This window comes from Rhinolophus sinicus, linkage group LG05, assembly GCF_036562045.2.
Source record: "Rhinolophus sinicus isolate RSC01 linkage group LG05, ASM3656204v1, whole genome shotgun sequence".
NCBI classification, from domain to species: domain Eukaryota; kingdom Metazoa; phylum Chordata; class Mammalia; order Chiroptera; family Rhinolophidae; genus Rhinolophus; species Rhinolophus sinicus.
The window spans coordinates 145131036-145144287 of record NC_133755.1 but is presented as its reverse complement, the minus strand read 5'-3'; positions in this window follow the sequence as shown (position 1 = coordinate 145144287).

Here is a 13252-nt window from a genome sequence, read left to right as displayed (position 1 = left end):
CCAACAAGTGGATAAAATAATTGGTAGACTGCGAGATCAAATTGACAGAACTTCAGCAAGCACCCTTCCCCATCAATAAACAGTTTATATATAGTCTTAGTTAATAAGGAAAATGTGCACAGAGCAGAGAAACAGACAATGGGCAACAGTTTTCAAAGACTATTTAAATATTTCACAACCTTTATCTGTTAATTTATGTAATTTTTTTGTTTTATGTTTTTCAGGAAACTCAGAATACTATTTATAGGTTTATAATTCACCATTCCTGATAAGAGAGATGGAGGGTTAGTGAAAGAGAAGTATGTTATTTGTTGTGAATAAGGGCTAATTTTCCAGGATTAGACTATATTTTAATGGGTTTAAAATTTCTAAGAGTTATTTGCCAAGTGTTCCATTTCCAAAAACATAGCATGGTACACTTCTATCACAGTGACGTGGTAAGAAAGCCTGCCATATTCAATGAGGGCACTGATTTAGTAGTATCCATTTCTTCTAAACGGACACAATTATTTTAATATCCCAAGATATGAGCCAAAAAACATATAAATATTTCTGTCTTAGCCAGTTCAGGCTACTATAACACAATACCATAGGCTGCATGGCTTAAACAATACACATTTATTCCTCACAGTTCTGGTGGCTAGGAAGTCCAAGATCAAGGTCCCAGTGGGTTTGGTGTTTGGTGAGAGGCTTCTCCCTGGTTTGTAAATAGCTACCTTCTTGCTATCCTCACATAGCAGATAGAGAAAGAAAGATCATCTCTCTCATACCTCTTCTTCACAGGTAGTAATCCCATTCATGAGGGCTTCATCCTTATTACCTAATTGCATCCCAAAACCCCACTTCCATATAATATCACATGGGGATTAAGGCTTCAACATACAAATTTGGGAGGAACAAAAACATTTAGTTTATAATAATATCCCAGACACTCTCACTATTTTAAATACATGAGTTATCAATTATCTGTGAATAGGGAAGCAAAACCCTCATATCAACCTCTGTTACCATTTTTAGCTGATGACTTCAATACTCTCTCCCTCTAAACATTTTAATCCACAAAAATGTTGATGCAAAATTTTGGGTAAAATTATAGTGACTCTTATGTGGAATTTATACACTGATTTTGTCAGTGGCTAGGTAGGTATCATGTTAGAAATGGGAGTCAAAAAAGTCTCTGTTCAAATTCCAGTTCTATTGACTGGCGGGGTTAATTTTAGGAAATTTAAAATCTTTCTGAGCATCAGTTTCCTAATAAATAAAAATAGGGATAAAAATATATACCTTTCAGGACATATGCAGGCTAGCAATAAAGTATATAAAGAATCTGGCATAAAACATATTAAAAAAATAATTGGTCTGAACCTGGACAGGATGGATTGGATGATATTAGAATTAACTTTTCCCCCATGAATAATTCTAAAAGCTGAGTAAGTAGCCAATGTAGCCAATGTAAGACTATGATCCTTTAAGGGAGAAAAAACATAAGAAATTAAGCAAATTAGCACATTAGATGAGTTCCACGGTCATCCTAACTTTCACCCTGAGGGCATTTTCCTAACCACAGTACAAGGAAATAGTGCCAAATCAGTGTAGAGCTACAAAGGCGACTGATATCTGATGGGCAGAGTTCCAGAAAAGAGGCAGGCACCTAAGAGAAGGAGCCAAAAAACTCTATGAAAACTCTACTCAGAGACAGCTCCTAAGCTGTATACATACAGGATAAGGCTCTGGGAGGCCCATCACAGACAGCTGCTGGGAGGCAGGAAAGCTGAACAGATATTTCAGAGTCAGCACAGTGCCAGGAAGAATAGAGGTTGGTGTTTAGGCCTAGTGATTGTAGAGAGTACTTGGTAAACCCCCAGATTCTAGGTTGAGTCTCCAAAACAGGCCACACCCTAGGTACAAAGACCATGTCAATGCAATAAGAGTTATGCCCTAGAACTAAGGACAAGACAACAAACCTTCTCTAACAGAGCCTAAAGCAAAATGCCTGATAAAGCCAAACCTCTTGACAAGGTGAAGCTTGCCTTCCAGATTAAAACTTAATGCTCTTTGGAGGAAGGTACTATCATCCAAAATCTCTATAGCCTAAATTCACAACATCCAGCAATTAACAGAAAATTACTACAGATGCAAAGAAGCAGGAAAAAATGTGATTAGAATCTATAGCAAGAATTAGAAATGTTTTCTGTAAAAGGCCAAGTAATAAATATTCTAGGCTTTGCAGGCTACAGTCTCTGTTGCAACTACTCTGCTGTTGCAGTGTGAACACAGCCATAGACAACAGGAAAATAAATGAGTGTGGCTTTGTTTCAATAAAAATTATTTATAGATGAACACAGAAATTTAGTTTCATATAGTTTTCATATGTCAAGAAATGGTCTTCTTTTGATTTTTTTTTTAACCAGGTAAAATGTCAAAATTACTCTAGGCCTGGGGGCTAAACAGAAACAGACTAATATCCATAATAAATATAAGTGCAAAAATCCTCAACAAAATATTAGCAAACCAATTCCAACAACATATAAAAGAATTATATACTGTGACCAAGTGAGATTTATCTTAGGAATGCAAGGTTGGCTTAACATCTGAAAATCAATTAATGTAATACACCATATTAATAAAATATAGAACAAAATTTTCATGAACATTTGACAAAACACAACATTCGTGCATCAAAAAATCTTTTGAAACACTTGTAACAGAGGGAATTTCTTGAATCTGAAAGAATATCTGCAAAACAACTACAACAAAATTATATTTAATATTTAAATGTAAATATTATTTTTATTCTAGGATTTTATATCCAGCAAAATTGTCAATCTACTATGAGTATAGGGAAAGATATTTTCAGACATGTGAGGTCTTAGAATATTTACCTTCCATGTACCTCTTATCAGAATGCTACTTGTTGACGTGCTCCACCGAAACCAGAGAATAAATGAAGGAAGAGAAATAGGAACAGGTAGATCCAACACAGGAGAGAGGCAAAGTGAATACCTGGGATGGTGATGGGAGATCTCAAGACTACAGATTTTATATTTTATTTTAATATAAAATAGATATTAAATATATTTTAATAATAATAATAAGATTACAAGTTATGCACAAGTCATAAAGGACAAATAGTCCACATTGGAAAATGTCAGAAGACATCTGGGAGAGATGTCTTCAAGGAGATTAAATTGCCTTAAAAAAAAAAAAACAGCTAATGCATTTTAACTTCTTGAGAGTAAATTTAGACAACTGACAGAGAATTTGCAATTGAATTTAACAAGTAAAAAAGAAAATTTAAGAAAATGGTAGTTATTAGCTACTGCGATAACCAAGAGTTGTTCAGGCAGGAGATGAAAAGTAATTAAGTAATCTTTTCCTCGTTGATAAACCTTTAATTTCCCAACAGATGAAATCAGCAGCAATTCAATACTTTCTTGTCTTGTAAGTTGACATAAAATGATACAAGATTACCGTGTTTCCCCAAAAATAGCCAGACAATCAGCTCTAATGCATCTTTTGGAGCAAAAATTAATATAAGACCTGGTATATATTATATTATATTATATTATATTATATTATATTATATTATATTATATTATATTATATTATATTATAGACAAGGTCTTATATTATAGTAAAATAAGACCAAGTCTTATATTAATTTTTGCTCTAAAAGATGCATTAGAGCTGATTAAGCAGTTAGGTCTTATTTTCGGGGGGAAATGGTAGTAAATGACGATCAAGCAAGTACTCCTGCCTCTCCTGTAATTGTAACTTCTCCCTTCTATTATCTCTTTACTGTAAGCATTTAGATATGTTCAAATCTCTCCTTTCAAAAAAAAAAAAAAAAAAGGAGATAAAATCTATCTCTGAGTTTATGTCAGAAGAATGCCTCCCTGTTAAAAACATTTTCTCTCCTTTACAGAGAAACTTCCTGACAATGTTGTCTATATCTGATGTCTCCTTTTCTTAACCTCACACCCACTCATCAATCTCATGCAACCTGGTTTCTACCCATGTTACCAAACTAAAGTCCATGTGCCCGATGCTCTGAAAGGCCAAAACTCAAAATGTCAGGGTTTGGAGTAAGGAAAAGTTTATGGATTGAGAAGGTGCCAACCAAGATGATGGGAGACCTAGTGGTGATTCAAAGTCATCTTTCTCACCAGGCCAAGTGTTTTTAAGGGCCTAGGGGGAACAGGTATGTGGAAGAGCTGGTTGGGCAAATTTTAATTGGAGGATCTCGTAATTGGTCATTTATGGTAAAGGGGCATCAACACTGGATCTTCCTGAATAATAGACCCGTGGCTTCTGAAAGGGTTCCAGTGTTCAAGTTCTAATTATGTCCTGGTCCTTTGGTTCCCTGGTGGGGGCGGGGGCAGGACTGTTGTTCTGGGTGCATCTGAAGGTCAAAGTTTTCTCCTCCACACATGCTTTGGCCACATGACTTGTATTTTCTGTCTGTTGCCTCTGAAAAGCAACACAGCACCTCATCAAACAGGATAGGGCCATTTTGAGCTGGTTCTGTGGTTATAACCACATGCTCCCACTCACCATTCCATAGAAATCGTTTTTTCCAAAGTTACTTAGGACCTCCTAGTTGGTAAATCCTGTAGACACTTTTCAGTCTTTATTTTGTTAATTCTTTTATAGTGTATAAAACATAATACAGATGACCCTCTTGAAACTTTCTTCTTTTGGTTTCTGTACTCGGGGATTTTGTTTGTTTGCTTGTTTTTTAATTCTGACTGTTCTTCTCTATTTCTTTTGCAAGAGTCTTTTTCTCTCCGTGTCCCTTTAATGTGTTTCTTAAGGGTCTGTCCTAAACTATTCTCTTTGCCTTAGGCAATCTCCTCTATTTTTATGGTTTAAATTATCCTGTATATACAAATGACTTCAAAAATCTATATGTGGGACAAAGCTTTTTCTAAAGTTTCTGACTAGTGTGTAAGAGGTGTGATCAAACAATACGGTGAATGTGTAAACTTTAAAAAATTATTACAGTAAGAGACACATTGCCATTAATACATCTCAAAATACTCCCCCTCACTTCAAACACACTTACCCCGTCATGCTTGCCACTTTCTGAAGCAGCTCTGGAAGTCTTATTTTGTGAGTGTCTTTAGTTTCACTGTCACAGATGCCTCATCCAGAATCATTTTGACTTTGGGGAAGAGCCAGAAGTCACAGGGTGCCAGATCCGGTGAATAAGGTGGATGAGGACACAGCGGAATGTTTTCATTTGACAGAAATTGACATACCAGAAGTGATGTGTGACATGGAGCATTGCATGATGGAAGGTGATTTACGATACACTTTAAAAGACACCTCTCAACAATAGCTCACACCTGACTGACTGCACTGAACAAATTGAAACTTGTCATACACTTACTCAGGTTCGCTGAGCCGCTTCCTGTATTGAAGATCCCTGCCTTTCTGCTGGATGGCACTCAGCAGCAGCATTCACCATATTTTGTGATCACAACAGAAAGTCTCCATGTCACACAACGCTTCTGGTATAGCAATTTCTGTCAAATAAAAGCATTATGGTGTGTCCTCATCCACCTTATTCACCGTGTCTGGCACCCTGCAACTTCTGGCTCTTCCCCAAAGTCAAAATGATTCAGGACATCAAGGCAGCCATAACAGCACAACTAAAGACACTCATGAAAGAGGACTTCCAGAACTGTTTCCTTAAGTGGCAAGAAAAATAGGATAAATGTGTTTGAGAGAGGGGGAGTATTTTGAGGGGGGTTAATGGCAATGTATCTTTTATTGTAATAACTTTTTTTAAATTTAAACATTCACCTTATTGTTTGATCATACCTCGTATTACTGCTTATTGAACATTTCCACTTATTTGGCCCACAAATATCTCAAACCCAAATGCTAAAGCTGAACTCAGTATCTTTCCCCTGAAATAAATACTTCAATAATCCAATGAATGGCTGAGATACTTTGATTTATAAGAAAGATATTTCTCTTATATTTGGCCTTTCTCCACAGTTCCTGGTTTCTTGCCTACAGTTTCTAAAACCCTTGGAATTTCTTAAGTGATGAGAGAGATATCTTTGTTATATAAATGAGGATGATGAGACGGGTCACCTGAAGAGCCACCTGTGTTGTTGTGGCTTTCCCCCAACCTTTGGGGAGAGGGCAGGGGCTAGAAGTTGAATCAATCACCAGTGGTCAATGATTTAATCAGTGGTGTCTGTAGTTAGGTCTCCACAAAAGCCCAAAAGGACAGGGTTCAGGGAGCTTCCAGGTTTGTGAACAGGTAGAGGTGCTGGGAGAGTGGAGCTCCTTGAGAGCATGGCAACTCCTTGCCCTTTCCTCATGCCTTGCCCTGTGCATCTTTTCCATCTGGCTGTTCCTGAGTTAAGACCCTTTATGTTAAACTCATGATATAGTATGTAAAATGTTTCTCTGAGTTCTGTGAGCCATTCTAGTAAATTAATTGAATTCAGGGAGGGAATCATGGGAACCTCTGACTTATAGCCAGTCAGTCAAAAGTACAAGTACAGACTGGACTTAAAACTTGCATCTGAAGTTGGCAGAGGTGGGTAGGGGCAGGGTGTCGGGGGAGTGCCAGTCTTGTAGGACTAAACCATTAACCTGTGGAATCTGATGCTATCTTTTTGTAGTGTCAGAAATGAATTCAATTCTCAGAGACCCTGTTGATGTCTGAGAATTGCTTGGTGGTATGTGGGGAAGCTCCCACACACACACATTAGAATTGGGTTCAGGGGCCGGCCCCGTGGCTCAGGCAGTTAGAGCTCCATGCTCCTAACTCCGAAGGCTGCCAGTTCGATTCCCACATGGGCCAGTGGGCTCTCAACCACAAGGTTGCTGGTTCAACTCCTCGAGTCCCGCAAGGGATGGTGGGCTGTGCCCCCTGCAACTAGAAAAACGGCAACTGGACCTGGAGCTGAGCTGTGCCCTCCACAACTGAAAGGATAACAACTTGAAGCTGAATGGTACCCTCCACAACTAAGATTGAAAGGACAACAACTTGACTTGAAAAAAAAAAAAAAGGCCTGGAAGTACACACTGTTCCCCAATAAAGTCCTGTTCCCCTTCCCCAATAAAATCTTAAAAAAAAAAATTAATAAAAAATAAAAAAGAATTGGGTTCAGGAACCATTTTAATAGCACCATTTCCCTCTCACCTCCAGCATCTCATCAAACACCTAAAAGTCTCCTGCGTCTATTTACTCTCTCCATCTCCCACTGCCTCCTCGATACTTGTTCTCTTGATATAAGGCCACAGACCCTGAACTGAACTGCCTGACCCCTCCTCCTACCCTCTAACTGACGCTCCATATTGAGGACCTGGGGTACAAATATGATCACTTGACCACTTTGCTTAAAACTCTTCAGTAATTACCAATATTTCTCAGATGTAAGTCCAACTTCTGCCCCATTTTCTTATCATATCTTTTATAACCTGACTTCTATTTGTCATTCTATTGTCAAATGTCATACTGCCATGTTTTATTTTTCAACTACCCTGAATTGTTTTCATTTCCCTGAATGATACACATTCTCTTTTACTTCTAGTATTTTCACACCGTACCCTCCTTCATGAAACTTTCATACACCCCTCTGTCTCTAGCTGTTACTTATATTTTAAAATAAGGCTTAGGAATCCTCTATTGCAACATTTTGAGCTTCCCTAAATAGCCTCAACCCTGTACACTATCATTTCAAACACTCTCTTAAATTATTCCTGAATCTCCTTTGTTCCTCATTTACTCATATCCAAGAAAATCCCAGGCCTCAATCAATTCTACCTTTTGAATTCTCTGCTACTGCCCTCAAGCTGACATGAGCTTAGAAAAGACTCTTACACGCTGGTCCAAAGTCACAGAACTTAGCCTCTCCTCAATTCCCCTCTCTTGCCATCTTCTCCTTTCTCATTCTTCACCAAGAAAAAAATTACCAGTGAAAATTTTCTCAACTTCCTCTTTGCCCTACAAATACCTGTCTTTCAATACATTTCTGTCTCCTTTTCTGTGCTGGACATGCAGGGACCACCCCCATTCCCCTCCAAGGCTAATTCCTCTCCCAAAGCTTATATTCCATCCCCAATGGGTTATCTCCCTAGCATAGAAACATGTTCAAATACCTTTCACCTTTAAAAGCAAAGCAAACTTAAGACCTCTTTCAATTCCATGGAGCCTCCTCAAAACTTGATAAAAGAGAGCTTTGCATCTTGTCTGTATTTTCGTGATGCTCAATTCACTCCTTAATTTGCTGAAACATGGCTTCTGCCCCATCATACCAATGCAACAGCTTTCACTAAAATCACCCAAAATTTCCCTACTTCCTGCATTTTCCAAAACCCATGAACTTCCCTCTGTTCTTATTTTACCTGAACACTCTGCAGCATTTGACACTGTTGACCTCTACTCTTTCTGTTTCTGGATGAATACTTGTCTTGTTTTCGCCCTTGGTTCTCCATCTTACCCACAGGCTTCCTCCTCCACCAACTGTCTCTTTCTTTTTCCGCCTTTTCCTTTCTTTTTGTACCTTTCCTTTCTTTCTTTTTTTTTTTTTTTTCTGGATGTTTTAACTGGTGAAGTTTGAGAAACATAACATTTCTGTAAACATTTTATACTTCTGTGATATCAAGTACATTCACATGATTGTGCAACCATCACCACCATTTACCTCCAGAACTTTTTTATCTTCCCAAACTGAAACAATAATTTCCTCTTTACCCCTCCACCCCAGCCCCTGACAACCACAGTTCTACTTTCTGTCTCTGAATCTAGCTACTCTAGGTACTTCAAGTAAGTCGAATCATGCAGTATTTGTCCTTCTATGACTGGCTTATTTCCCAATTGCCTTAATTGTTGGTGTCTCCCAGAATCTCAGTCTTGGCTCCCTGCTTTTCTAATTCAGTGCATTAGCCCTAGGTGATCTTACCCACAAATTTGGCTACAGTTGTCACTTGCTACTACCAATGGCTCGCTAATCTCTATGACTTTCGCAGAACTCTCACATAATCCCAATACTTGATGCCCCAGAGTCATATCAGAAAAGACTGTCCCAAACCCTATCCACTCACGTCCTTCATTCTGCAGTGACACCTGGCTTTGTGAATAACATTATCCCTGACCCAGGTGCTCAAGAAGAGCCCTTGGAGATCCCTAAACTACGCCTTATCACTCACCCCACAGTCACCAAGTCTTTCAGTGTTATCCCCTAGAAACCCCTCCCACCCTTCCCCTTTCTATCATATGGCTAAGCCTTCTAAAGACCTTTGACACCCCTCAGTTTAGTCATTAGAGTGACCTCTGAATTTGGCTTCCTGTCCCAGTTTGATCCTGCTCCAGTATACCCACCGCTAAGCCGTCACAGCGCTCTGTCAAAAACACAAACCTAACCTGTCACTTCCCAGATATTAACCTGTTAATGGCTCTACCAGCTCTCAGGATAACATTCAAGTACCTTAGCTTAATAGAAAGCCCATTCCTGTTCTGGCCATTGGCCACCCCCTTCTGGCCTCATTTCCTCCCATTCCCAAGTGTACACCATTTGCACAGCAAAGAGAATGCTCAATTTCCCTATGTGTGAGAGTGTTTCATGTCTCTGGGTCTTCCCACATACTGCTCACTCTGAATGGTCTCTCCTTTTCTGATCCACTGACACCTGCTTATTGTTCAAAAACTACCTCACAAGTCATTTCTTCCAGGAAGCCTTCCCTGACCCTGTAGCCCAATTAGATGACCTCATTAATGCAATCATTTGCACTCTCTCTGCCCACCGAACACTGCATCAATTTTCCTATGTGTTTCTCTGTAGACTGCAAGCTTCATGAGCTACAGCATCTTATTTCATTCAGCTTCTTCTATCCCACCATTTAGTATAGTGTCTGGCATGTAAATAAATATTTGTCAAATGACTGACTGACAATGAAGAAATCAACTTAGAAATTTGTCCTATACATTTTCAAAATCAGATGCTATTAAAAAATAAATGTAGGTGGGACAAGGCCTTACCTACTAGATAGACTTTATTTAAAGTTGCAGGGAAAATGCTAATATGGAAAGAACTATCTCCTGAACAAATACATTGCCTGACCAAGCTAGAAAACACTTTAAGAAAAGGCCAAGAGCGGCTAAGAAGTAATGTAGTTAACTTTTTATTCAAACAGAAAATATTCCTGTAAATCCTGGCTATCTTGTATATTTTTATTGTCCTGGATATAAGTAAATGACTCATTTACATGAGGAGGCACATAAAAAGTTTATTGTATTCAGATATTCTTTGTATATGCGTTATTATTTGAGCTTGATAACAAAGAGTTACGCAATGTTATATTTGTAATACAACTAACCAGACAAAATGAAAAGGGGAGTTAAGCAATTACTTGCTGAAGTAAATCAGTATAGATTGACAAGGTTCATAATTGAAACCAAAAAGATCTTTGTTATTCAATAAAGCAGAGTAATTTTCACTAATGCATTATTTAAATAAATTAAATTCTCAGTCTAAAAACTATTTGGTAGCAAAGGCATACATTATTTTTAAAAATCATTTTGTTTTAGCTTTGGAAATCTATGCCGTCTTTTCCCTCGTTCACCGATTTAAAATCCTTATGTGTTTCCTTTTGGCTAACAGTAAAGCTAGCTTCCTGTTCTGAGCATTTGCTGGCCTTTTTTGGCCAAAGGCTGCCTGCAAATGTGGTGAATGTGAGAGGAAGAGGAAGGTGCTTAAAATTATGTTCACGTAATTAAGTTTAACTTAAAAACCTAGTTTGTCCCTTAACAAATATTTCATAAACATTTACTACCATGTTTCCCCGAAAATAAGACCTACCCGGACAATCAGCTCTAATGCACCTTTTGGAGCAAAAATTAATATAAGACCCGGTCTTATATTATATTACATAAGACCTGGTCTTATATTATAGTAAAATAAGACTGGGTCTTATATTAATTTTTGCTCTAAAAGACTCATTAGAGCTGATTGTCTGGCTAGGTCTTATTTTCAGGGAAACACGGTATGTTCCAGGCACTGCGACTAACTCTAGGATAAAAAGGTGATAAAGACAATGTCTCTGCTTTCAAGGAATTATCAATTCCAGAGAGCAAAACAGCCCTATATACAACCAAATAAACCATCAAGTAATAAGAGCTATCCTGGAAGAATGAATAACTTACAATGAGGATAAGAGGGTAAGTGTAATTCACTTTATAAAAGAGTTGAGGACGAAGTGGCATGGATGGTTCTTGGAGGATTTGATCTGGCCTGGATGGCTGTGTAGAACTTCACTTGGTGGAGAGTGAGTATTCAAGAGCAGAAGGACACTCCTGGCAGAAGCAGCCAAATAAACAAAGGCCTGACGGAGAAGTACACAGCGTGTTTGCAAGTGATGAGCAGTAAGCTGAAACTGAGAGAAGGTGTGGGAAGTGGCATGGGATGGAGCTAATATAGAAAGTTTATTTAAAAACTGAATTTCCCAGAGTTCAGCCATTTCTAAATAAATTAATAAGTTTTGTCATATCTGCATAGCACCTGTACTACTATTTACTTAATATTGTTTTAAACGACTCTTTCTAAAATGCAAATGTCTACTTTAGCTTCATGCTAAGCAATAATATCCATGAAATTACACGTCTGAGGTGTTCATCACATTTTCCCAATAGCCATTAAAATACAAATAAGTAATAAAATTATGTAAATGCTTGGCACTGTACCACCTACAACTGTCTCATGCCACTAGGGGCACATGCTCTACACTTTGGGAAATACTGCTTTGCATAAATAACATGAAAAGAAACAGCTTTTACAAATTATCATCTTTATTTTCCAAATATGGAAGAAATGAGAAAAACAATGCTTCTATGAAAATGTTTTCCAATAAATAGTTTTAAAGTTCCAATAGTTTAAAAATTCCTGCTACAGGCAAGCAGGTAATGGTTGAAAAAATGTTGAGAAACAAGTGATAAGAGAAAAAGTTACTTGAGTGAGGCAAGAGCAGGAAGGAATCACATGATTGTGCAGAGGAAAAAGCTCTGTAGAGACAAGAATTCAGTAGGAAGAGCAGGCTGATATGTAAACTGAAATTGATTGGTTCCCTTTTGGCCAAACACTAGAGTTGTGTTGTCCAATATGGTAGGTACATGTGGCTATTTAAATGTAACAGTAAGTTAATTAAAATTAAATAAAGTTAAATTTCAATTCCTCAGGCATACTTGCCACATTTCCAGAGCTCAATGGCCACATTTAGCCAGTGGTCACTATGTTGGACAGAGCAGATATAGGACGTATCCATCAGCAGGATACACTAGTCTATTTGCTGGGACCCAGCATTGTCAAACTACAGGGCCTCAAGGAACAGACTCCTAAAATTACACTGAAAAAACAGAACTAGGTAATTTTCCTCAGCAGGGTATTTAGAGGACAAGGCCTGACTTAGTAGGGGAAACATGGCTTTCCATAGTCAAGAATAAGGCTACTGTTCTGATAGGAGCTTTTAATGCCTAACTTTTAGAGTATAAGTAATAATAGAGATGTAAAATGCTTAGTAATTGGAGAAATTCCAAATCCTCTTATGCTGCTGCTCAAATTCCCTGATGTCATTTCTGCAGAATAAAGATAGCAAAAAAGGAGGAGGAGGAGGAGGAGGAGGAGGAGGAGGAGGAGGAGGAGGAGGAGGAGGAAAGGAAGGAAGGAAGAAAGGAAGGAAGGAAAGAAAGAAGGAAGAAAAAAGAAAGAGAAGGAGAAGGAGAAGAAATTTAGGACTCAAAGTTTCAGATACTTGAGTCTATGCTTCTAGCACTCCAGGTCTCTGCTGAATGCCGACTATGTCCCCAGCCCAGGATATCTCCCCAACAGACAGATATCTTACCCTTCATCATATTTTAAGAATTTCTCCCATATATATGGGCCCTCAGAGTTTCCTTTTCAACCCCCAGAATGTAATTTTATGGAGATATTGTAGTTCTATCTACTATGATTACATAATCACTTCTTCTGAACATGAATTTTTCTGTCAGTAAACCTGGAATAATATATCTGCAGTAAAGAGTAAATTAAATGAGATAGGATATAGGAAGTGCTTACTACAAGGAGAAAATACCAATAAATACATGTAATGTCTGTAGTAAGTACTTCTCCATTCACACCATGGTTTTCTAATGGCGTGTAGAGCTGAGATTCAGTATCCCAGTCTGTAAGCCTGCCACTTGACACATGACAACTTCAGCTTTAATGGTAATCAATCAAGCAAGAGCCACCAA